The sequence below is a fragment of the Aedes albopictus genome, chromosome 2 (assembly GCF_035046485.1).
Source record: "Aedes albopictus strain Foshan chromosome 2, AalbF5, whole genome shotgun sequence".
NCBI lineage: Eukaryota > Metazoa > Arthropoda > Insecta > Diptera > Culicidae > Aedes > Aedes albopictus.
The window spans coordinates 390485995-390508190 of NC_085137.1; the positions used below are offsets into that span (position 1 = coordinate 390485995).

At 38.9% G+C, this 22196-nt stretch overlaps 1 protein-coding gene across 3 annotated transcripts in view; it reads right to left on the minus strand.

The window, feature by feature from the left end:
- The window catches only part of LOC109404556 (cGMP-inhibited 3',5'-cyclic phosphodiesterase 3B), a 916127-nt gene extending 908065 nt beyond the window's left edge, over nucleotides 1-8062 (minus strand). For 2 of the 3 annotated variants that reach the window (XM_062853192.1, XM_062853191.1), the window contains exon 1: nucleotides 6587-6615. The gene's annotated coding sequence lies outside the window, so the exon portion shown is untranslated. The other variant, XM_062853190.1, reaches the window with a different exon arrangement.
- Nucleotides 8063-22196: the final 14134 nt, after the last annotated feature.

Here is a 22196-nt window from a genome sequence, read left to right on the forward strand (position 1 = left end):
CTGCAATTCTTGTACGATTTCTAGATTTTTTTTTGCGGTAATTCACCCTGGAACCCCACATAGAATTATGTCACACTTTGCACTAGAAGGTGTGCCAGCATCTCATCCAGGAATTTCATCGAGAATGATCAAAATTTTCTGCCTTTTTGCAATTTTCCATTTTTATTTTGTCCGAGATCTCTCATCGGGTACGAAGTACCCAAAAAATACAAAAGAAAAAAAAACTATTGAAAAATTAAAAATTATACCCACTATTGGAAAAAATATTTTTCAACTATTGAAAAATTGCTGCTTAAAAACAATTTTTCTATTAAAAATGGAGTCATGGGCCGCAAAGTTTTTGTTTTGGGATTTTTGAAGGGGGGGAGGGTGACATAAAACAAATTAGACATTTGCATCGGTCTTATTAAAAATTTAACCAAGTTGTACTCTTAATTTGGACAAAAACTCATTTTGAGGATCCTTTGCTGTGAGCACTATGAAGAAGAGACAACTGCTACTGCTGATGTTCTGTTTTGATATTCATCTGCGGGTCGATGAATTTGAACTTCAATTACTATAATTGAAATTGATATTTTACGGCATGCAAATTTCGACATGTTGCCTCAAGTCGATTCATTATGCTTGCTCTAGTTGCGCAGCTGCACTTTTTGCGGTTAAAATGAAAGATCTAACAAATTCGATTGAAATTTCGAATGTTGACATTAAATAAAAGTGGGTGCTTGAAAATCACTGCAGAGACAGTCAAAGAAGTTATAACTGTATGACTCGTTGTTGAGGCTATTCTCTAAAAAAACAAAACTAATCAATGCATCAGCTGTGCTGTGGATAGGCAGGCAAACAGTTGTAACGTTTTAACGTTTTTATTCTGTTTAAGTAAAATAAAGTTTGAATTCAGTTAGATTAAATTGTTATATTTTTTGATTATTTCGATTTTGATTTAAAAATTTGTTTTTTTTTTTTATATGTCATTATTAGTTCTCATGATTATTTTAGTTAATTTGTAGCTTTTGACGTTTTTATCTTTTTAAGTAAAATCTTAATTGAATTGGATTCGTTGAATTTGCCTTAGAGTTTGAACCGTTTCATTTAGTATAGATTATCCGTTTCATATATGGTTTGTGTCTAGGCTAAGCTAATGACGATTCATGTTACGTATCTTATAGGACTTTTCGATGGCGCAAAATACTTTTACGGCCATGTGCGATTTGAATTTGGCGCACTTGTATATAATAGTTTGTAAATTGAATAGACGACTGCTTCAATAGCAGGAAATTTACTTGACTAGAGAAATCGACTTGACCCCATCACTTTTAGTTAGAGTCGGCTGGAGAACAGAAGTGAGCTTCGGCGACCTTCTGCCAGTTTTAAGTTTTGTTAAAGTTACTTAAATGTTGGATTTTGTCGCCAGGGGCAGACACTCTGTTCCCTGTGCGTTTATTTGTTGTTTAAAAGGTAATTATGAAAATGAATTCGTGTTTAGTGTATATTGTTTTAATTGTGTGTCTCGTCTTTGGACCCAAGCGTCCAAAGGACGCTTTTTATTTTGGGCTTTAAGCCATTTTTGCTGCCACAACGCTCGTCCTCGCCCGCCAGTTACTGGCAGTTAAACGGAGTACAGGGGAATTATTTCCGGCCTACCTGCGTGCGGTGACGCACGATCGGGCAGAGTACCGGACCGCCGACGCCCCTCCGCACCTATAGTCCGGCGAATATTTAGGACAGCGAGCTAACGTCGACGATTGGCCAGGAGAAACCACCGTCGACGAACAAAACCTGCGCAGGTACGTTAATCATGGCCATGATAACACACAGACACACACACACACATACACAAAACATCTTGACGATCAGTTTGTGAAAAATAATATAGGGTATTGTACCATTTGGGCAGGTGTACCTATTTTGGGCACTTGCCGCTATAACTAAGTCAATTTCAAACCGAATAATTTGAATTTTTGTACAGAGTTAGATACTGTACGTGCCTAACTCTATACAAAATTTCAAATCAATCGGTTTGAAATTGCCTTAGTTATAGCGGCAAGTGCCCAAAATAGGTACACCTGCCCAAATGGTACAAGACCCTACGGTAAAACGAATTTGATTGCTTGTTGTGCTTAGTTTCATTGTTATTTTTTTCCGTTTGAATAAATTCACTTCAGCGACCCTTAATTGTTTATTTTTCCTTGTTGATTCTGTTTTAGTCTCTTTTTGGTGTAAATTTCCGTTATTGCTTCAGTTCGTCCGTTTATGTGTATAAGGTTTAGTGCGTTTTGGGTTTTTGTTCAAGATAGCGGCCGTTCGAAGGAGCCCTTGAGAGTAGAGTCGTCTAATTAGTCGGGCAAACCTAAATTGAACCGGTGGTCTCTCGTTCGCGAGAGTGGCGCAAAAGCCATCGCGTTTTGAGATTCTCTTGTGCTTATACGACGAACGGTTACACAGTCTCGACACTAAATAAAAATAACATGATCTCATTGTCGTTCGTAGGCACTCTCAGAGAGTGTTGGAAGTAGACATCTAAGGACCGAAGAAGATGTATTATTGCGAAGAAGAGCGTAGGGTGAGGTGAGCATTGAATTCAGGATGGCTTTCGGCTCCCCAGAATCGTACCCTGTTCTGTGGCGAAGTTGGTTAACGCACCCTGTCTAGGGAATTAGGGAGACGTGGGTTCAAATCCTACCAGAATTACGTGGATTTTTTTTTTCGCAATTGTCCATCTCAATTTGTCCATTGTTCAACTTATTTGTCCCTATGAACTCCAGGCTTTACGTAATCAATGTCGCTGGAGCCTGTGAACGTTGGTGCCAGCCTTAGCTTAGCTTAGATTAGACTGACTGTACATGTCAATGGTTGCTCCTTCGTGATTGATCTGAACTGGTATAAATTGCACTGAGATCCAACTGAATAAGGGGCTGGGACACTCCACTTATTTTCAAAGTGCAATTTCAGCAGCTCATACATTTTGGATCAATATCGGCGCCGGCGAAGTCTTTACAGTCAAGTTGGGAAGCGAAAGGAATGTTAGAGTGTGATGGTTGCTGCAACTAAAGACCGAGAGTAAGGTACCCCGGGGCAAGTGGGACCTAAAAAAATGCTAATTTGGTTTTGTCATGCCAAAAATTTCAGAACACATTTTTTTTAATAATTCCAATGAACCCAAAAGACGTTGTTGGTATATTTGTACTGATTAACGTGCATTAAAACTGTTTCAAAATTTTTACATTCCATATATTATGCATATAATGAAAAGTGTAGTAGATCTTCATTTATTGCGTTTCACGGGGCAAGTGGGACCTATTCAGAGTTTTTGTTCAAAGGGCTGAATATAAGTTGCAACAAATAAGGTAACATAAATCATAAATCCCTTATATGAATGACTATGTTTAAAGATTAAAATAAGAAGAGGTTTAAGGTATCGTGCATAAATTACGTAACACATAAAAAGATGCTGGGGAAAAAAATTTGAATCAACTCTAGGAGCTCATGCAAAATAAATTGTTTTTTTTTTTCTATACAAAAAGCGCCGTAAAGTGAAGAGACAAAAGATTTCGAAACTTGGTCTCTATATTATATAGTTGATGAATCTCGCCAATAGTAAATCTGGGGTTTCTAGATTTTCAGTAATATCTTCTCCCTTACATAATCTTACGATCATTAAATAATGTTTTTATTAAATCATAAATTTTGAAAAGGTCATTTCCCTATTTTAATTTTTTATGAACGGTTCCTGAATCCTCAAAAGAATTCATTATGCAGCGTAAAGTGAAAAAATAATGGAAGATATTTAGAAAAAAATATAAAAAATACATGCTTTTGGTTTCTTTTCGTTTTACCCAAGGTTTTACCATTTCTAACAAGAATTTTATCATCTAAACAAAGGCAATAAAATATAATTCAACAGTAGATTACTTAACATATCAATTTTTATTGACTTTCGTGCTAATTTCATCTTAGGCTGGACAAGGCGAGATGAACCCATAAAATTGTGCTTGTTTATTCTCATAGGTCCCACTTACCCCAGATAGCGAAATGCACTGGGGCAAGTGAGAGCAGTAAACTAAAGGTAATAAATAAAAATAAAATACAGCTTTTTCGCTTGAAATCATTTGCAAGAACTCCAAATACTATCCTGAAACCGAAAAAGTATTTGTAGAATGACAAATCTATTTTTAAACGACGAATGTAGTAGAGCACGTCAGTCTCACCCAGTGAATTGAAAATTACATATAAACAACAATAACGTATATGGTCTCTTTATGGTTGAAACAATAACATTTTTTGTATTTAAAGTATCCGTAGGTGTGATACCTATGTTTTCCATGAAGAATGTTAGTCTTAAATAAATAATAAAAAAATACCAGCTATAGGTCTCACTTGCCCCCGATTCTCACTTGCCCCGGGGTATCTTACTCTGCGTCCCCACAGCCAACACGGATGGGATATTTGTTAGTAGGGTAGGCTGTGAGATCTGGGAGTCTCCTTCGGTCGGTGATGCGATCCATGGATGGGGGATATATTTAGATGACGGATTAAGTGCTGATTACTATGAAGGAGAAGCGGCACAGTTCACTTGGTTGTAGACCTGGTGGGCGTTATATGATAGTTCATGGAACTTTTTGGCGCTATATCGGTCTTCGGGTTTCTTTAAAAACAACCGGTTAGGTTAAATGCCGACGTTATTTTTAAAGAAACCCGAAGACCGATATAGCACCAAAAAGTCCCATAAAGTTTCAAGACGGTCGGAAATCAACCAATATCAGTTATATGATAGATTGACACTGTGCACTGCTTCAAGGCATTATTTCGAACGTTCTTCATAATTAAAAGATTATTACTTCCAAAAATTACTGTCTGTAATCAATCCAACGGTGTTTTGCGGTATAGTTCAAGTGATGAAATTCCTTCTATGAATTCATTTTATTGTTTCGGAAGATTTTTTTTAAAAATTACACAGGAATTCATTTAAAAATTGCTGCGCTGTCACAAGCACAAAGAGAATAAAAGCCGCCGCAACACATCCCTTTTTATTTGACAAGTATTTAAGCTTATTTGATCCATTTGACGAACAGTCCTGTAAAACGTCAAAATTGGTCACTGAAACATATATTCGCCAATATGACTAGTCTTGCTGGTTGACATTTAACATGAAAAGCATAGCCATCGACAACCATGCGTCTCCATTTGATAGCAAACTCCAAGGGAGCATATGATTGTTGAAAGAAATGATCGAACCAGCTACAAAAGCTAAATGAATATCAATCTTGATATCAATTTACAAAGGAAAATAAAAATAAACTTCGCGGGTTCACTTTCTAAATAGGCTGCTACAAGGGTTCCTTATGTGAATACTTTTTTACACCATTCCCCAATATTTTTTTTATTATAGAGGTTTTAAACCTAGGTTCATTCACCTCTTTCCCCAATAATGGGAATTAGTGTTATTTTCGAAATCTTCCTAATTTATTTTTCCATGTCACCCCACAACTTTCCCAAATATTTTCAGATCCAACAGTCTGAACTTTCTATGCAATGAGCAACGAGTATCGATTCCCTCGTTTTCTATCTTACACGGCGACAGTTAACAACCGACAATAATAATTTTCCGCAAAATAAGTTCGAACCTACTGATTTGATGGAACCCTCAAGATTCATTTGCATATTACGTACATTATTCCATTATAAATACAAAAGTGTAAGCCGTTCCAAAATAAACCTACACAGAACAAATCATGCAGTCTCCTATAGAACAGCCTTTGAACCACACGATGATAGACAAATTCATGTTCCACATTCAACGAGGGTGAGAGATGGTATTCAGGATAGTGGAAAAAGCGGACCAAGTTTCCTCTCAAGTGCCTCCTTCTAGCTTCAATTTCTACTGCTGTGTACCACGCCACCACACCACATACCTACACACAAGACAGGATCATACTCTTGGAGAAAGCGCCCCAATCATCTAAGAGGGGTCGATTGTCGTCGATTGAATACAGAGCGAAAGAGCGAATACCATGCGATACCATGGCAACCATCATTCACCTCCTACACCCACCGGAGGACAAGCTGCGAAGGCGAAGCCAACTTTCCCAATCATAATTGGCACTCGAAGACATGTACCGTACCTAAGTAACGTAGAAACCTTCATCTCGTTCGGCGGCGACACAATTTCCCCATATCACGATGACACAGTTTAGGGCATGTTCGACAACGCTGCTGCTTCAACTTCAACTGATACTGATGCTGCTTGCCTATGGCCACACCGGTTTCACTTTTCTGTCGCTGCTAAACAAGATAATCCAGCTGCTCGACATTCTTCACTTTTTGACGGGTTATCCAATGCTGCAGACCACGGGGCTAATCAGGGCCGATTAGCATATCATTTTTTATTATTATCACTTTCCTTCTCGATGCACGCGGCGTACGGCGGTCACTCAACACTCGCGCCTAGCCATCACCCACTTTCTTTCATTCTTCGATCTTCACAGCTCCGCAGCTCCAGCTCACCCGAGCAAAAATTATCTCCAATTGGAAACTTCACTTCGCGCTGAGTACCCGTAGCAAATTTTTACTTCTTGCGTTAGATAATTACCTTTGAGGGTGGAAAAACTCTCACTGCACCTTAGAATCTTGACTCACTTGTGTACTTATGATGGATGGTGATCCTAGGATCCGTCTAAGAATCTACGAGGTCTTATGAAACGCACCGGAATTTCACAGCTCCGCACGCACTCACGTACCTGTGTGTACACTCGGTAAACTCTCGTACGATATAGTCTGGCTATCAGCGCAGAATACACACAAAACAAACCCAGCACAGCAGCTCGCCAGAGTTGGTTGATCAACGATTGCGGAGATGAACGGAGCACGAGAGTATGACGGCCAGAAAAAGGTCTCTCGCACTCACAGCCAGCAGAAGCAGCACCCGTCCGTCCGTGGGACTTCTTTTTCAATGCTCCTTGAGCTGCTTGTCGTCGTCGGATGTGTGACGTACTCAGCCGTAGTCAACCGAGTCCGAGCCGTGTGTATATGTAGCTCGAGATATCGGAGCTAGTGCGACGAGAAAAAATAACTCTTCACTTTTGCATATTTGTGCTTATTTTATGTCTAAATATTTGTATACATATAACTCCATTCACACGAGATGGTCAAAACTGGTCTCTGATTCGGCGGGAGCAACGAGCTATTGGCTATTGATGCTGGATGTTGGTCTCACTGATAAAAATCCGGATCCCTTGGGGGAAATAGACGGCCAGCAATAGAGCACTGATGTTGTGGGGTTTTCTTCTTCCAACTCGCGGATTGCAACTTTCCAAGGGGAGCAGCACCTTGACTATTCGCACTGCTGCACACACATATGTAGCTCTCGGAGAGCCTATACTATGCGAATGTCGAGCAAAAATGTCACTTCCAGACACCTAGTATGTGCCCAGGTGTGCACTGTATGATTGATTTTCTCCAGTCTGCTGCCAGATCCGAGCCCCTGCGTGAAGCTGGACGGTTCCTCACCGAGCACTAAGCACTTCAGCACCCTAGGATTCTCCCACCACCCACTCGGAGAGCTCTCCAGTTAGATCAAAAGCTCAATATCCATCTATGAACTGCCCATACACAGATTCCTAGGACAATCAGTCGAGATGTCCTTAACCCTTCACCTCACTAGATTCCAGCAGAACGATTCTCGTCTGAAATCGAATGCACTTCGATCACCTTCAATGTTCCAAATCTATCCCAAATGAGAAAATCGCAATGCCAAATACAAATTTCCTTCTTCAAAGATCTCCAAACTTCACCTTTCCTGAAGATGAACCGTAACGACGAAACGCGTATCGCGAACTACTGCGAGCAGCCAATACTGTCCATCAGCTAGCTAGCTAGGTCGAGCTATTACTAAAAGTCTCGGCTGCACAGACTTTGGAACATCTTTTGCTCGGCTGCTCGCTCGCCTCGCCTCGCTTATTTGCACTAACACAACCAAACGGCCCATCGAGCTCCACGAGCAACCCAGCGAGCAGCGCGCATAGAACGACAATGGCGACAACACCAATACCCGCATCCACCCAGCCAGCGAGGTCCTCTGTTTTGACGGGGGCCCACACCGCTGCCACTGTAGTGGTATGTCTGTCTCCATAAACTCCCTAGAAAACACCACCACTGACTGGCGTTGACACTGATGCTCGCACCCACCACACCGTAGACAGCAGCACGCCGATCGATAATAAATTATGAAAAAAAATGTTTCACTCACTCTCGCCACCCGTCTTCTACAATAACAAACCCTGCTGGTATTTGTGTGCTCGCCTTATGCTCTCCTGAAAACACCCGGGAGCACTCTCCTTGTGGGCGACCCCTTCAAATCGAGCCAGACATGTGCGCCTTCTTCTGCGTTCGCTCAGTGCATCTGTTTATCTCGGTTGTACTCGCCGCCTCTCTCTCTCAAATTGAGCTGCAGCGATGCACCTCAATTCTCTCACCTTCTCGCGCTAAGCCGCAACAAATTTTGTTCCCAAAGCATAAAACCAAACCACCCCTCTGGACGATGCACCGAACAGAGCCCACACACATACACACACACAACGAACGGCTGCATAAAAGGGTGGTGGGCGATGGTGGTGGCATTCTTTCAAGGATTTCGATGCTCTTTGACTACTGGGTACAGTGGCTCCGCGCGCCGAGGGTCGTTCATCGGTAGGTAAGTCAGTACTGTATTGGCTTCCGCCCAGCCATCCGTTAATTGAGGGTGGGTAATGAAACCGGGCAGATGAGACGCATGTTGATGAAGATTCGTACCGATAATCATAGTCCACGAAGTGCTCTAGGTGATGGAGACGCATGGTATCTCACTGTACAATGTAGGGGAGGAAGCGCCAGAACGCTTTGGTTTTTTTAATTTCTATGTTCTAATTTACGTGTGTAAAATGAGCGTAACTGTGGGGAGAAAGATGGGCATAAGTAAAACCCCGTCAAAGCTAATATATACAGTTGGCTGCGGCTTTTTTTTTTTTGAAAAGTTGTAGAAACCTGGAAGTCGTTAGCTCTTCTGGATTCAATTGACATAAAAAGAGAAACGTCTGAGTTTGAGCCAAAAATATTGAGATATAGAAGTAGCGCATTCGCCTTAAAGTTGAATTTTCGAATAGTAGAAAGGTGTTTTCACTTCAAGTGCCAGAACTTTTTCAATATTCAACCGATTTTCAATCTTTTTTTATGAATAAATACAAAAAATACGTTAGGGCCCGATAACTTTTTAACCGCTTGACCAATTTCAAATGCTTTGACGTGCTTTTGTAAATATTTTTATTTAATGCTAAGAATGCTGTGAATAAACTGTACCTTTGAAAAATTATTTCAACATGGATAAATATCAAAAACCGTTCAAAAACACATATTTTGCAAGAAAAATGAGAACATTGGCAAAATTTTAATTGCTTTCGAGCTAAAAGTGAAAACCCAGGTTTGCCGCCATAATACTCGATTTGCAGCTGCAGCTCTCCAACGTCGGTCACGCCCAACGCTCGGCAGATCACGCTCCACCTGGTCCGCCCATCGTGCTCTCTGCGCTCCACGCCTTCTCGTACCAACCGGATGGTTAGCAAACACCAACTTTGCAGGGTTGTTGTCCGGCAATCTTGCAACATGCCCTGCCCACCGAATCCGTCCAGCTTTAGCCACTTTCAGGATGTTGGGTTCACCGTAGAGTACAGCGAGCTCGTGGTTCATCCTTCTCCGCCACACACCGTTCTCCTGCACGCCGGCGAAGATCGTCCTTAGCACGCGTCGCTCGAAAACTCCGAGTGCTTGCAGGTCCTCCTCGAGCATCGTCCATGTCTCGTGTCCGTAGAGAACCACCGGTCTAATTAGCGTCTTGTACATGGTACATTTGGTGCAGGGGTGAATCTTTTTTGACCGCAGTTTCTTCTGGAGCCCGTAATAGGCACGACCTCCACTGATGATGCGCTTTCGTATTTCACGACTCACGTTATTGTCAACCGTTAGCAAGGAACCGAGGGAGACGAATTCTTCTACCACCTCGAAAGTGTCCCCGTCTATCGTAACATTGCTGCCAAGGTTTGTCCTGTCTCGCTCAGTCCCACCTACCAGCATGTAGGTACTTTGTCTTAGCCGCATCACCACCAGTCCGACCTTTGCTGCTTCACATTTAAATGCATTTCAGGTGGGTGTACAGTTCAGCCACCGATCCAAATGTTCTAGCTATAATATCCATGTCATCCGCAAAACAGACAAATTGCCCGGATTTCATGAAGATCATACCTTGGCTGTTGAGCCCAGCTCTTCGCATAACACCTTCCAGGGCTATGTTGAATAGTAGGCAGGAAAGTCCATACGCTGTTCTGCACACCGTCCATCGTTGCTCTTATCAGTCTGGTAAGCGTCCCGGGAAAGCTGTTCTCGTCCATGATTTTCCATAGCTCTGTGCGGTCGATACTGTCGTATGCCGCCTTGCAAGGATGGAAATCTGGAGATCATGATCAGATGTTGAATGTGTCGCACTTGAAAAGCATCGCGCGATCATGGCAAACAACAATAACGTCAACCATCATAACAAACTACGGTCCGAGAAGAATGATTCACTCGGTATGTGCGGGCGCGATGCGATCTTTATCATGCAATCAAAATGATAATTTTGTGATTTAATTCACTATTTAAGCATCCTTACTGCTTTAGCCTCCAGATATGCTTATGAATGCATTATTTCTAATCATTAATGCGGTTTACGGGTGCATAAGTGGTATAAATTGTGATGAATAAAATTTATCACGGCTTGTTACATGATCCGATAACGGGTCATCGCGATATACCGTGCATCAGATGCTTTGATTATCTCTGTTATACGAGCACGGAGCGTCAGCATCATGCTACTGCAAGAACACGGCTATCTTAAATTATTCGTATCCTGTATAATTTATCGCTTGAAATGATTCTTTTCCATCTTTGCCGCCTTGAAGCCGATGAACAGGTGGTGCGTTGGGACCTGATATTCACGGCATTTCTTGAGGATTTGTCGTACGGTGAAGATCTGGTCCGTTGTCGACCTGCCGTCGATGAAACCGGCTTGATAACTTCCCACGAACTCATTTATTTTAGGTGAAAGACGACGGAAGATGATCTGGGAAAGCACTTTGTAGGCAGCATTCAAAATAGTGATCGTCCTGAAGTTCTCACATTCCAAATGGTCGCCTTTCTTGTGGATGGGACAGATTATCCCTTCCTTCCACTCCTCCTCCTGTTCGGTTTCCCAGATCTTGACTACTAACCGGTGCAGACCGGTGACCAACTTTTCCGGGCCTATTTTGATGAGTTCTGCTGCGATACCATCCTTACCAGCCGCTTTGATGATTTTGAGCTGGTGGATGGCAATGGCATCCTTAACTTCCCTCAGCGTGGGAGTTGATTCGTTCCCGTCCTCTGCGGCACCAACATAGTCATTTCCTCCGCTGCCTTGATCCCTCGTGCCAACATTCTCTTCGCCGTTGAGGTGCTCGTCGAAGTGCTGCTTCCACCTTTTGATTACCTCACGTTTGTCCGTCAGGAGGCTCCCGTCCTTATCCTTGCAGATTTCGGCTTGTGGCACGTAGCCTTTGCGGGATGCGTTGAGCTTCTGGTAGAACTTACGCGTTTCTTGTGAACGATACAGCAGTTCCATTTCCTCGCACTCCGCTTCTTCCAGGCGGCGCTTTTTCTCCCGGAAGAGACGGGTCTGCTGCTTCCGCTTCTGTCTGTATCGCTCCAAACTCTGTCGGGTTCCATACTGCAGCATTACCACCCGCGCTTCGTCCTTCTCCTCCAGAGCTGCTCTGCACTCCTCGTCGAACCAATCGTTTCGTCGACTCCGTTCCACGTACCCGATGGTGCTCTTGGCTGCGTTGTTGATGGCTGCTTTGACTGTACTCCAGTCCTCTAGAGGGGCCACATCGAGCACACCCTATTGTCTGGTAACGCTGTCTCGAGATTCTGCGCGTATGCGGTGGCGACATCCGGTCGCTTCAGTCGCTCTAGATCGTACCGGGGGGGCGGTACTGTACATTGTTAAAAACGGAGAGTTTTGGGCACAGTTTAACCATCACCAGGTAGTGATCAGAGTCGATATTAGCGCCACGATAGGTCCTCATGACGATAATGCCGGAGAAGTGCCGTCCATAAATCAGAACGTGGTCGATTGGCGATTCCGTTTGTTGTGGTGATCTCCAGGTGTAACGATACAGGAGGCTATGCTGGAAGAAGGTGCTACGAATGCCCACGTTCTTCGTCGGTCTGAATTCCACCGCCTGACCTACCGCCTGAGCGTTCAAATCTCCTATGATGATCTTGACGTCGTGGCTTGGGAAGCGTTCGTACTCGCGATCGAGCTGCGCGTAAAATGCGTCTTTGTCATCATCAGTGCTTCCGGAGTGAGGGCTGTGCACGTTTATTATGCTGATATTGAAGAATCGGCCCTTGAACCTCAACCTGCACATTCTTTCGTCGATCGGCCACCAACCGATCACACGCCTCTGCATGTCGCCTATCACTATAAAAGTTGTTCCCAGCTCACGTGTGTTGCCGCAACTCTGGTAGATGGTATGATTACCTCTAAACGTTCGCACCATAGATCCTGTCCAACACACCTGCTGCAGCGCTACGATTCCGAACCTGCGAAACACCCCTGAAATGCTATCAAATGCCCCCAAACCTCTAGGAGCGCCCCTAAAAAGTTCCTGAAACACGCTTAAACTCTTTCAAATGACTCTGAAATACCTTGAAACGCCCCTCAAACCCCTGCAACGCCCTTTAAAGGCTTCTGATATCTCTTAAATTGCCCTTAAAGCCCCTTGAAACGTCCCCCTGAAACCCCTTTAATATCTTTAATATTATTGAAATGCCCCTGAATTTAGAAGACAATTCACACCGTCTTCAGCCAGCGGCTGCACAGACTGAACAAATTACTTACACTAGACAACGGACAACACACAGAACACCCAGTGGCCCAGTGATGATTTTTCATTTGACGAAAAGTTTCCACCGACTGGAGCGGGAATCGAACCCACACTCCGAGGCTTACGATACGCCTAGACGACTGCCGCCGCTATCCGCACGGCCACGAAGCCCATAATTCTCCGTAATCCCATGAAAACACCAACAAATCTTGCCAGAACGACATTGAAAGGCTTCTCAAATCCCCTGTAACAACCCCTTAAAACGCCACTTTAGGCCATTGGAACCCCCTTTTTTGGGCTCTCTGGAAACTTTCTGGAAACCCCCATAGCCCCACCTCAAGCTAGACCTGTTCTCGCGAACTAGATTACTCATTAAAGCCCAAATTTAATTTATGCATAAATTTCCCTCTTTTTTTATGGACATTTTAAATTTATGCAGTCCCAGCCATGTGCATAAAATGAGGTTCCAGTGTTAACAACAAATGCCATGGTTCCATCGCCAGCTTTTCAGGCCAATCTTTGAATTAAGACATCTCCCAACCACCCACTCCGTAGTTACTTATGTATATGTTCAAAATGCTCTATCTCGAAGCACGGTTGGTCTTTTTATTCCGCTTCTTCTATGAAATCTTCACAACATCGTTAAGTTTAGAACAACTTGAAGAAATTTAGAAAATGTTAAGTATTATTGAAAATATGATTCTATATGAGTACACCACACGAAATAACAATCTGTACAAAATGCTTTTTATTTTTATTTTCTTTTTTTTAACGTTTCAATAATTTGTAGCGAAAAAAATTTATACGGGGAAAAAATCTGGAAAATAATGGTTATTACTAGCAGTTATATACACTTAACATATCACCAAATACCAACTTTTGAAATTCTTATTTTGGATAGAAATACCTCCTACATTTAGAAAATTATCTATCCCAAAAAACACCCACTTTTTGGTCGAACTTTGGCGCTCTGTTTAAAATATCTTCAGATGATAGAAAATTACGTTCTCTGGAAAAACTACCTCTTCAATAAATTTAAGTACATGCTCAATTGAAAAAATACGCATTTTCAACTTTATGTGCTTTTCATTTGCGTAATCGTTCTTTGAAGACGCATAAAAAAAAGAGTTCCTCAAAAAATGGCCTTTTTTATTTTTAAGAATTGCGCTAAACAGCGGAGGAAATTTTTCATGATGAAAATAATTTTCCTATATCATGAGCATTTTGGAAAACAATATATATGCGCAAAAATAAGGTAAAAAATTTAATGTTTTCCCACAGTTTTCGCAATTTCAAATTTTTAGGAGGTGTCCAAAATTTTAAAGACATATGCGCAATCTTTGAGATAAAAGTCAAAGTTAAATGATTATTTTTTGAAAATCAGAAACACCATTATTTATTTAAAAGATTTATATAGTATCTCCAAAAATAAAGTTGTGTTTATTTCGAATAGATTATTTTTAGGCAGTTGTGAACGTTCATAGTTAATTTCCTATACAGTCCTTAAATCAACATTTTCTTCCCCTATCCTAAGTTACGGTAAATATGGGCGTGGCCGGGAATAATGACTTTTGTGCTTTTGGTATTCTTGCTTAAGATTGGAGCAAAGTTAACTCCCCGGCTTTGTTTCGAAAAGCAATCCAAGCATGATTATCGAAAGGTACATGAATGTCGTTAGTATCCAATCTACGAAGTATACCCCCAAGTAACCACGGTGCTAAAGCCTTATTGCATGCAGATTAGACTGGGTCAACAAAGTCGATTTTTTGGAACAAAGCTTTTTCGATTCCTTTTAGCGTCCAAAACAACTGTGCAAAACGATCTAACTAATTACGTTGAAGTGTAGCCTATGATCCCGAGTAGAAAAGAATAACAACTGAATAACATATTAAGGTATTAATTTTAAATACTATCATACCTTGATATGCCCTTGATTAGGTGGACATATAAGGCAAAATAACAAAAACGAATACCATAACTTTGAATGAATAACACCTAGGAAATAACAAGTTATATTATTTCAATAATGAATGCATACCTAAAATATAGAGTGCTGTATTTGTTATCCGAAAGGCATTGAATAACAAATCAATAACACGTTTAGTTATTAAATTTTGCATTTGTTCGATAGCTGCATGACGTAAAAGCAAAACATGTTATTCATTTATTTTATTGATAAATCATTTAAAACCATACCAATACCAAACTCTGCTCAAATACCTTCAATTGTTATTGTGATGTTCTCATAACATATTGTAGAATAATATAATAATAACAGTTTTAGGTATTAGAGCACAGGTTGTTCTTTGCATGATATTTATAAGGTATTCACTTCTGCTCGGGATATGCCGAAAAATTTTGTCGAAGACCGCAAAGTGATCCGACACTTGTAAAAAAAGTTATAACGAATCTGTACGTTAAATGATAGCCCGGTGGTGCTTACTGCTTATCATTTAACATGTAAAGGAATAACATCAATAATAAAATCTCAACTTTTGGCCTAAGTTACCAAGCGAATAACTTTTTTCACAAGCGTCGGATCACTTTGCGGTCTTCGGCAAAGTTTTTTGGCATAAGGTACCCCGGGGCAAGTGGGACCTAAAAAAATGCTAGTTTAGTTTTGTCAAGCCAAAAAATTCTAAACAAAAATAAATTTATATTTCCAATGGTTCTAAAAGACATTGTTGGTATATTTCTTCTTATTAACGGGCATTAAAACTATTTCAAAATTTTCAAATTCTGTATGTTATGCATATCATGAAAAGTGGAGCAGATCTTCATTTACAGCGTATCACGGGGCAAGTGGGACCTATTCGGAAATTTGTACATATGGCTTAATATAGTTGCTGCAATGCTACATATATGTAAGGTAGCATAATTTATAAATATCTTATACGAATAACTATGTTAAGCGATTCATGTTGGAAAAGTTTTGTGGTACCGTGTATAAATTACGTAACACATATAATAACGAATCATGAGAAAAAAAATTGATTCAACTCTAGCAAGTCGTGCAAATCAAATTGATTTTATTTATACAAAAAGCGCCCTAAGCTTAAATGCCGAAAGATTTCCAAACTTACTTTTCATATTACGTAGTTTATGAGTCTCGCCAAAAGAGCCTTACATAACTTTACGACCATCAAATAAATATTTTAAAATCGTGAACCTCGAATAAATCGTTTCCCAATTTTTTCATACTTTACGGCCGATTCCTTAACATTCAGAAAAACTCATTATGCAGCGAAAAACGAAAAAATAATAGAATTTGCTTGAACGAAAATATGAAAAATAGATGATTTCGGAAAAAAATATGTTCCACCAAAACCTTTACCATTTTTAACAATAGCTTCACGGTGTGTTGAAACAGGATTATTATCGCACTTTCATGAACCTAAAATATTTTTTCGTTATAAGTTAGCCTTAGCTGTATATATTAAGATTCTGGAGGTTAAAAAATCTTTCATCGGGGAAAATGAAAATAAATTCGATATTAGTGTTTTACCACTTTTCCCATATGATATGATATTTCGCAAATCTGATAAACCTTAACTCCGCTAGAAAAAGTCCCCTTTCTAATCATAAATTTGAAACCATTTGAAGAGAAACGAATGCAAAAGTCTTTACAATGAGTTTAAATTTGTTTGGCGTTCGTTTCATGTGTCCAGCCCACTACAGTCTGCCGAAAGTCATAAATCATAAAAGTCTACATTCCTTCAATTTATCTGGAACATAGATATTTGTAATGGAGGTAAACAAATACTTCCCATTAGTGGGACTACATTTGTGCTACATTTGTGGAATCACCATACACCTGTGACTCATACCATTTGCAGCACATACCCTTCATGCGTTAATTTGATTGAAATGGCGGGTATTAGTTGCACATACTTTGTGTGTCAAACCCCATCCACATGGATATTTGCCAAAAAGTATGAGTCAGCTATACTGAGCATGCGTGAATTATTTGTAAAAGTTCTGCCTCTAATCTGTTGAGGACTTTTGTCCATACAAAATCTTAAAAGTTTCAAAAACTTATAAAATGATACCTTTAGGTTTCAGTGGGCTGTTGAGCCTCAAATAACAAAAAGTTGACACAAAATACATAAGATTGGCGTTGTCATGTTATGTTAATGCATTCAAAAATGATAATTCAACATTTGGTTTAAAATAAGGTACACCGGGGCAAGTTGAAACGGGTGGGGTAAGATGAAACAGTGGGTTAACGTGATTTTATCTAGTCATGAAAAGCAATTTCAATATCATAGCATTTTTTTAATCAAACACTCATTTGGTCAAGAATAATTACACAAATTGCATTGATTTTTTTTTTCAAAACATTACAAGTTTTTTATTGAGACTTAACCTTATCGAATGCAACGCATGCTTAATATATGTCAATGACATTTTATAGTATACGCCTAAAATATATTGGAAACATATAGAGACGAACCAGCCAAGGGCTGAAAGTCTCTTTAATAAAGACAAATCAAAGGGAAACATATCGATTTGCAAGTAAACTGATAGATTTCAGTAGTCCGACCCGAATGATCATTTTTGATTAAAGGGTCGTTAATAAATATACAAACAAACAATAATAGTAGTCTCGTGCAGTGAATTTTTCTGTTTTCGTCTGGGTTATCTGTAGTTTTATTTTATAAGACACTTTGGTTTTGATAAAAAACATCATCATGTTATGACTGCATTCTTTTTACCAAGTAAAATTCCTTGTTTTTTGCAAAGTGAGTTTGACAACAGATGCAGTATGGGGAGAAATGTCACTTGTCCTTGCAGAGCGTGATAAAAACGAAATAAAAAGCAAAAGTGATAAAGACGACTAGTAATAAAACTGAAAACCACTGCACTGTACTTACAAAGTGGAAACTATCCATTAGAGTTGATTTAAAAAGTCACCCGTGCACTCGATACCTTCCAACCATCTTCTATGTGTTATAACTATTTAGCAATCAAAATATATTCAATGATTCCGAAATGAAGAATAAAATAACTAATAAAAACTTAAAAAGTTGTAATGAAAGCTCAAATTGTGTCAATCTTTCCTCATTTTGCACACCATTGTTTGTTGTTTTTATATCTATATAAATATATTATGACATTTCCAGAACATTGATGTCTTCTTAATCTTGATCTACATTTTCAATTTTTATTTATCTGCTAATTTAGTTGAATTTGTTCTCAGCATAAACAGCAATGAACATATTTAAAACTAAGTTAAAAGAAAATAGAGTTAAGTACTGTTCCTTTTAATTGCACTACGATTTTGCATTCTTTGACAGATACGTGTTTAGACCTCAACTGTTAGGTCATCTTCAGTGTCTCGTATTTAATCCGATATTCTTTTTTCAGGCAAATTAGCACAAGAGTATGTGCTGCAAAAGATACGAGTCACAGGTGTATGATTTTTCCTTCCAATGTATGAGTCACATTAATGCGGAGTATTTGTTTACCTCCATTACAAATATCTATGTTCCAGATAAATGGACGGAATGTTGACTTTTATGATTTATGACTTTCGGCAGACTGTAGTGGGCTGGACACATGAAACGAACGCCAAGCAAAATTAAACTCGTTGTAAAGACTTTTGCATTCCTTTCTCACTAAACGGGTTCAAATTTATTATTAGAAAGGGGTCTTTTTCTAGCGGAGTTCAGGTTCATCAGATTTGCATAATACCATATTATATGAGAAAAGTGGTAAACTACTAAAATCGAATTTATTTTCATTTTCCCCGATGAAAGATTTTTTAACCTCCAGAATCTTAATATATACAGCTAAGGCTAACTTATAACGAAAAAATATTTTAGGTTCATGAAAGTGCGATAATAATCCTGTTTCAACACACCGTGAGCTTCATTATCACTATCAGAATAGAAGTAATTAAGTATAATTCAACGATTGATTACTTTAGGTGCCGATTTTTACTTCACTTTTGTGTAAATTTCGACTTAGGCTGAAGAAAGCGAGATCAAACTATGAAATTGTGTTTGTTTACTCTCATAGGTCACACTTACCCCAGATGCTGAAATGCACTGGGGCAAGTGAGAGCAGTTAACAAAAGGTAATACATGAAAATAAATTACAGGTTTTTCGCTTAAAATAACTTGCAAGCACTCCAAATATTATCCTTAACCGAAAAAGTTTAACTTTATTTGTTATTCTATTTTTAAACGGCGAATCTAGTAGAGTACGTTAATCTCAATTAGTGAATTGAAAATTACATATGAACAACAATAACATGTATGGTCTCTTTATGGTGAGAACAATAACAATTTTTGAATTCAAAGTATCCGTTGGTGTAATACCTATGATTTCTATGAAGAATGTTTGCCTTAAAATTATCATATAAAAAAAATTATAGCTGTAGGTCTCACTTGCCCCGGATTCTCACTTGCCCCGGAGTACCTTATCCTAGGCGATACTTAAACGTCATTAGTTACATGATGTTAAACAAAAGAATTAAAATTATGAGTAAAATGCAAAAAAGTACGTTTTCCCATACTAACTTCCATACAAACTTCAATCGCAATGCAGAATACGGGGACGCAACAAAACACTTCTAAATTTTGCACAGTTGTTTTGGACGAAAATATAGATTGGAATAGCTTTGTTCCGGGTTGATGCGATCAAATTTAAATTTTCACCATACAACGTTGACCCACTCTAATGCAGATATACGGTGTATTTAGAGCAATCATTACTTTACATGCAAACTTAAGGTTGATTTAAAGTGGAAATGGGCAATTGTAGAATCAAATTAAGATTATACTGGTACAATCTAAGTTCAGTCGCATATTTGCCATTTCCACTTAAGGGGGTGTAAGTGACAAAAACCCACTTTCGAGTAAATGAGGTTTAAAGTTTTTGACCAATTTTTCATCCCATACAAAATGTATGAAGTTTCAAAATCAACCCAATTTTTCCTGATTTATTGTAATTTTTCTAATCATCTTAGAAACAATCTTGAAAAAGTTCCTGAAACCTTGAAATCTGAAAAATTTTATGATATGCACAGCTCAAAATCGACAAAATGGTTACTTACACCCCTTTGATTCTGGGCCCCTCACTTTAAATCAACCTTATATGTTCATGCAATGTAATGATTGCTCTAAATACACTCATTGCACAATTATGGGTCACACACAATTATTAGTCACTTTTCACTTTAATAGATAAATACTAATTAATTACAAGCTTTTGTTAGCCATTCTCATTTTTCGTTCACAAGTTGATTTGTTTTGTGTCACTATACGTATCACACACGGGCTTATACGTCAAAATATACATATTTCAATATTTTTTATTCGGCGCAAATCCATCTGTCAAAGTAACGCTTCGATTGTGAATATCGGAAAGTGCGTGCGCTGCTTTCGTAAGCTCTGTAAAAGCGAGCTTTAATGATTTTCAAGTGCAAACTGATATCGCCACCAGAACAAAGGTATAATTTACGACTGCAGATAATTAAAGCTCATTTCAGGCAAAATTTAAGTGACTCATTGTTGTGCCAAGGAACACCGTAAATCACACAATTATGAGTCACTTTTTGTACAGCATAATATTGACAGTTCTGCGTACATGGGAATTGCATACTTTTAGGCGTTTATCGGTGGTTGTGTTGAAAATTTTGTCCCAATTTTTAAAAATTGATTCCAAATAGTAAAAACACGCTTCGTTAAGTGGTTTGAGACCAGTTTTAGATTCTACTATAGTTGTTCTATCGAGAATAAGTGATCATTCATTGAAAAAATAGACAAAACATTATTGTTGAGCCGATTCCTCTCGAGTGACCCATAATAGGCAACAAATTGACCCATAATTGTTGCACAGCCAATTATGACCCATTATTGTGGTTTTCATTATTCACCAACATTTTAGTAATTTTCACCGCCTAAAGTAAATGTTACAAGCAGATTTTTATATAAAATAATAAAAAAGAGTTTCAACGAAGAGAATATAAAATAAAAATAAAGAAAGTTATATTTTTGTATGAAAAACGATTCATATTATGAAATGATTGTTCCTTGAGTGACCCATAATTGTGCAATGAGTGTACACCGTATATCTGCATGCAATAAGGCTTCAGCACCGTGGTTACTTGGGCCGTAACTACGCTAACGCTTGAATATATTCATGGCGGAATTCTCAGAAAACTTTTGGACAAAATTACCAGAAATTCCTACAACATTTTTACTAAAGTTGCAATGGAAATTAAGGAAAAACAAAGCAAAATAATTCAGAATCCAAAGTACAGCAAAATATCACATTACATTCTGTCAGAATAACGCTGTGTGTTTGTCATCCTGTACAAGCCAGCAGCAACTGGAATCTCCTCAAGCTGGCTCTCAGTGATCAACCTGGTTTTTTTTGTTTTCAAGATTCTCTAGAAGATCTACTAGACATACTGCCAAAAATATCCTAAAATGAAGACAAAAACCAGTTCGGCCACAAATTCTGCCTGGATAACTTCCATAAATTTCCAGTAGATCCTTCAAGAATTTCCAAAGACACTTTTTTTTCAATAGTTTATCTATTATTTATTTCATCGGTAGAACACATTACAGTTTATCAGAGGAATTCATGCGGTTGAACACATGTAGGAGAGCCGCATCTATCTTAAGTACAGTGCTCCTATTTCATCCTACCCTATCATAAATTTGTTTACGAGTTAGGCCAGGATTTTTTTCAAGTTTTGAATGAAATGGTATCTAGGAAATCTAAAAGAAATTACAACTAGAACTTCTCTTTCTCTCTCTCTCTTGACCCACTTCAGCATTTTATTTACTTGGATGCTTTCGACTGCTGTTAGTTTTTCCCGGGAAACTTTTTCGGCTTTCAGTCTTTGGAGTGGTTAGAACTACACCATATAGAAGCACGTTAAATTGACAAAATACAGTATTTTATTTTGTTTAATTGAAATACAATATTTAATATGCATATAATTAGCAGACGCCCAAATATGTCGAATGAAGCTGTTAACCACAGAGAATTTAATTTATTCTTACTTGCAATTCGATCGAGATGAACACATTCAAGTGCTTTAGTGAAGTCATTTGAGGCAATTGAGGAAGTCATTTAGAATATATGAGAAGTGTCTCCTATAAATTTGGACAAAGTTGCTGGAATTATGATACTGCCTATTTCAACTAATCAAAGTTAAGAAATTGTATACATGTTGCTGTACCTGCCTGTGTTCTGACGTTTTGCTCTATTGATTATTGACTTCGTAGTATCTATCATGTACTGTGTCAA